This window comes from Capsicum annuum, chromosome 7, assembly GCF_002878395.1.
Source record: "Capsicum annuum cultivar UCD-10X-F1 chromosome 7, UCD10Xv1.1, whole genome shotgun sequence".
NCBI classification, from domain to species: Eukaryota; Viridiplantae; Streptophyta; class Magnoliopsida; order Solanales; family Solanaceae; genus Capsicum; species Capsicum annuum.
Window position 1 is genome coordinate 178,914,764 of NC_061117.1, and position 6,119 is coordinate 178,920,882.

The following is a 6,119-nucleotide window of genomic DNA, read 5'->3' on the forward strand; positions in this document are numbered from 1 at the left end:
TTTTTAATTTTGTTTGCTTAATAAAATAAATTTAAAATTTTTTCTTACCCCACCCCTACTATCTATTCTGATAACCCATCCACTCGTCAACTGACCCCCTTCCCAAAAAAAGATTTAATTTTTTTAATTTATTTTTTAGAAAAGAATTCTAAAATGTATTTTTACGTTTTAGCTAAATAGTAAATTGTATTTTTTGAAAAGTATTTTTTCATTCACCAATCAAACATAAGAAAATAAATAAAAAATCAACTTATTTTGGAGGAAAACATTTTCTTTCATACTAAACACACCCTTCATATATCTTCCTTTTGCTCTCAGAGTTTAATATGTTTGCTTAAGTAATGTACCAAGCCAAGAGAGAGGGGAATAAAGTCCTTCATTTTATTGCTTATTTAGATGCCCCATATGTTTGCTTTTGGACTTTAGTGTGTTGATGACAGATCAATTTTTATATTTATTCTAAAAAGATTTTGTATTAAATCATTGAAATGTTTGAATAATGCATGTTGGAGTAGTAAAATCATACTTGAATAATTGCTACATGACGAGATTTAAACGTGGCATAGTGTCGGTGCCTTCAATTAATTTTGTGAAAACAATTATTCTCCCGTCCTATTTTATGTGTTGTCATTTAATTGGGTATGAAGTTTAAGAAATAAAAGAAGAATTGATAATGTTTATCAAATTATCTTTTTATCGAAAAATGTGCTAGTATTTTTTTTTTTAATTAAATAGAACCAATAAGAATAAAAGTGAAATTATATCTTTAAATAATTACCAATTAAAAAAATAATATTATTTTTGAAATAAACTAAAAAGAAAATAATGACATAAAAAGGGACGGACGGAGCATTTTGAATCTCAAGGATTGAATTTTATAATTTGGGGTTGGTGTATCTGCGGTACTAACCAGTTGGCAAATTGCATTTCTTCAAGAAAGACTACCTACATGTTAAATTAACCCACTATTCCAGCTAATCTATTAATCACAATTCACATGACAAGTATCCAAGACATATGCATATACTACTCGGTTTACGCCGAGCTACCCACCAGCAATATTAATCTTTAAAAATTCTACGTCATGTATAATTTTATTATTTAGTTAAAATTTTTATTTGTTTGATTGATATATTTTAAGTTAGACATATATTATTATATTTATATTGATGAAATTTGTATAACAATATTTTAAGTTGTTCAAACCTTTGTCGCATTGATAGTCAATTATATTTTTTAAATAATTTATTTTTTTAATTACTGTGATTTATAATTATTTTTTTTCTATTCTACTAATTAGAAGTGACATAGTAAAATTATTATAACAAATACTCATAAAAAAATTTAAGTGGTCTTATATAAGACGTCAAGTTAATTTAAAATATCAAAAAATAATTTATATGTTTTAAGTGGTCATATATAAGGCGTCAAGTTAATTTATAACATCAAAAATAATTTATCATTTTATGTCTATTTTATTTTTTTTGTTAAATATTATTTATTTTTTAATATTTAAATGACTTATAAAAACATCAAAAAATAATTTATTATTTTATGTCTATTTTATCTTCTTTTATTAAATATTATTATTTTTTAATACTTAAATGACGTATAATAATTAATTATGACTGATATAGTAAAATCACGATTGAAGTAGCTGAAACAGTCATGTCATAAATATCTACTTTAATTTTTTTATTAAGTATTTTAATTTTTTTAATACATAAATGACTTATAATAATTAATCAGGAGTAATATAGTAAAAATCACAGTTGAAGCAGTTGAAGCAAGCATGTTGACCATGAGCAGCCTGTTTCAGCTGCTTCTTTGCCACTTATTATATAGGATAATTAATACTTTTCGTCTCAATTTATATGAGTTACTTTAACTTGATATGAAGTTTAAGAAAAAATGACATTTGAAAGCGTGTGGTCTTAAAATAAGTTATAAATATTTCAGTGACTAATCATTTCATTAAGAATAAAAATAAATTTAAAATTAAATTATTTTTATATATAAAAATGTGTCATTCTTTTTGACATGAAATAAAAAGAAAAATTAAACTCAAAGAAGAGACAGAAGGAATATCTACAATACTTAGTGTTAATAAAGTAATAAAATATTTCTGTTAGACACTTTTAATTTTTTATTTTATTTTTTTCCAGTTAAAATGGGTTGTGCCCTTTATTAAAGGAAAGAGGAGTTTACAATCGGGCCTCAAATGACCCGTTCCACAAACAAATAAAAATCTGATGATGTATACCTACCCAACATTTTAGAAAAAGTTTTTATTAATATGCCCATATATTCATTACATAGATACGCTATAATATGAAAAAAAAAATAAAAAAATTAACCAACTCAAATATATGGCAAATCTGTTAATTATACGAATTAGTCTCAATAAATTATAAGTCCTCATACTTATTCCAATTGATGTTCATGCCTATAACTAAAAGAGATACATATTTTATGTAATTAGCTTATCTTTATAATGGACGTTTGAAAGATTGTGGAGAAACTTTTTCAATTTATGAATTGAATATATACAAAAGAGTTATAAACATGTTGTTGTGGTATGCTTCACCTTTTTTTCATTATTCTTTTTAATTTTCCTCCTTTTAATTTATTAATTAATAATTAATTTAATTAATCGACTCTTCACCTCTCATTATAATTATCTTCTTTATTAAATATCTTAATGTATATTCATGTATTCTTCCATCTATCTTTATAATTCTAATTAATTTTATTAATGTGGAGTAATAAAGTGCTAAAAGATCGAAGATAAAAAGACAAAAATAATTGAAGATAAAAAGACAAAAATAATTTTTATATATCTTACACTACCAAAACATACATACATGAATCAACTATTTTAGCTTTAGTTGTGCATAAGAAATGCTTCAACATGAGTTTAGTGGTTTTTTTCCCTCTTCTTCTTTGAATTGGATGGTAGAAATTTATCAAATGAGAATATGTATGCTGAGTCTTTACCTTGATTAAATTTAATTATATGTGCTCATCTTAGTAAATACAAATATTTTTTTCATAAGCTAAGATTTCTCATTTTCTTTTTGGTTGAAAAGTTTATATATTTTGCATTTTATTTTTGTTAATTTTTGATGATTCATACTATGTCATCTATATCGAGAAGATTGATATATACGATGAATCTACTTCAATGTTGAATACATTTATTCTAAGATAATTTTATGAACTCAATTTCTGAATTCATAAAAATAAATCCTTCTCCTATTTTGTTTTAATTTCGTTTATGATGTATAATTTTTCATATATATAGCGCCTTTCATAAGTCCCTTTTAAAAATCCTGTTGAGTACTATAAGCTTTATTTCTTAGTGTAGTGTTATATATGAAACACATACTTTCAGGAACTTTAGTTATCTTGGTAGTGCAATTTGCATTACAATTCCTCTTTAGTTCATTCTTTGTATACCAATTATTGAAATTGTATAATATCATATATAATAGTATCTTTTTTCATTTTCTTATTTATTTGTTTCTTCCTCTTTCTTTTCTGTTTCATTTTTCTTATCTTGTTACCTACTCCATATAAATAACAAAGCAACAAAATATGTTTAACAAATAATCGAAACTTTATCTATCTCATTTGGATCTAAGATTCTTGTCACATTAATATTTTTTTCTAAATTCTTTTCAATTATTGCATATATCATGAGATGTTAAGATTATTATATTCAAATTATGGATGTTTGGATGTTCTTATTGTTTATTAATATTAAGAATTATGTGTTAATTCTCTTAATTTTTTCGATTCTTAGTTGCAGTTTTCGATCATTATGCATAAGTGATGCAATAAAGAAAGAGATAAGCATCCAGTACCCTCCCAAACTATCGCTAAAGTTTCTACGATACACTCCAACTTTATAAAGATTCTATTGCCCCCTGAACTGAATTTTAGAGTATTTTTGTCACCCTTTTATGCTGATGTGGTATCTTTATTACATAAAATGTGATCCACGTCAAAGGTGCCACGTTAACTAAAAAGCTTGACAAAAGGTGTCACCTCAGCTGAAAAGGTTGACAAAAGGTGCCACCTCAGCTGAAAAGGATGACAAAAATACGTTAAAATTTAGTTGAGGGGGGTAATAGGACTCCCGTGAAGTTAAAGTGTGTCGTAGCAAGTATGGTCATAGTTCATGAAGGTACTAGATGATTTACTCTATAAGTCATTTATGTGTAAAAGAATGATTGCATGTTGTGTATAATTTTTTTAGTGATGCTAAATCAAAATGGCTTTTGAATATTTTGAAGTAATTTTATAGTCATGACTTATATATGTTATTCAATAAGAATGTAAACGAAGTAGTCTATAATATGTGATATAATGTAAGGTTAGTTAATTTGAATAGTTATGAACAAATTATTGGTACTCTAATTTTTTATTTATTTTAGATTTCATGATATGTACATATTTGATTGGAATGGATAAACAAGAGTTAAAAATCAAAATATACGCCCATATATTTTTCTTCCAACAAGAAAAAAAAAAGAAAAGAAATGAGGTTTCTTAAAAATTTGAATGAACGTATAATACGCCTTCCCTTTTTTTTTCTCCTTATATTTTGCTTAAAATTAGCTTAGATATTGAACATCACTTCTACTTAACTTAGATTTTATTTCTTAGATTTCCGAAAAAATCAATAGTAATACTGTTAATGACAATAGAAGCGGTCTATCATAAAAATAAAAGAATAATACTTATTTGAGATTTTTCAAACATATTGACTTTCTTTCTTAAGATTATATAGTAGTATTCTACCTTATTGTTTGATTATTGTTTCACTTTTTAATATTTGTCAATTTATTAATATATTAATTTTCAAAATTTTAATATTTTTGATGTAATTATATCTTTTAGTTTTATAGGATAAAACCAAAACAAAAACTTAACTCTAATATTAAAATTAAGGATCACGAATCAATATCTAAAAAATAAATGAAAATTATAAAAAAATATTTTGTAAATTTTGATAAGATATTTTATGATCGCGCGAAGCGCGACCAACTTTACTAGTTATCTAATAAGGATATTTTATAGTGTGTTCTGGTGATTAATTAAAACGTTTCATCATTTGAGTGTGTAAATGAAACTTTTGTCGATACATAAAAAGATTACTGATGTATTGAATCTTAAATTGTTATGTATATTATAATCTTTTCTTAGTTACTGTTGTAACGGAGATACAATAAAGTACTATCAATATATATATAATCTGGGGAAAATATAAATTATAAGAATGATAAAGATGAAGAAACAACAGGAAAGAGGGAGTACTGAGTAGGTTTTACAAAACTGATATACTAAACAATCATTATTTATTGAATAACATTGAAATATATTATTATTGAAATATACTATCTGTTGAACATTGAAATATATTATTATTGAAATATACTATCTGTTTGGTATCAGAGCGAGAACGTTTTGGGAACATTACCTATTAACTCGCAAACTTTTAAATTCTGTATGAAAAGACATAGATCTTTCCAAGACATAAGGTGTAGCTATTTCTATTTATATAGAGAAATCAGAAAAAGAAATAATATAATAGCCAGAAAACATAATTTAGAAGAAAGTAGAAAAAAGTTACTAGAAACAAATAGATTACATAAATCATATAATACATCTAGACCAGTGTGTGATAGATTAGTAAGTACATTAAATTGGAAAATACAAGGTTGTGATAGAGATTTAGAAAATAATACTACAGGAATAAAGTGGCTTAAGGAACGTATTAGTAAAAAATCTTATCAATTAGGATAATATATGCAAGCCCTACCTATTTTCCAAAGACTAAGAAAAATAAATAAGTGGATAGAAGAAGAATCGGGTATTAAAGCTGAATTAACAAAGATAGAAAGAGCATTAAAAGAAAATATAAAAATAATTAGACATAAATTGACTCAAGAAGACCTAGACGAATTAGACATAAAATATTATAAAACATTATTAACACACTTTGAAGAAGATTTAGAATTTAATAAAGAAAGATTAGAGAACTGTTTCTGGAGGACAAATTTATATAAACAACAAGCAGATCAAATACCGCTAGGATAATAAATGCCTATAAG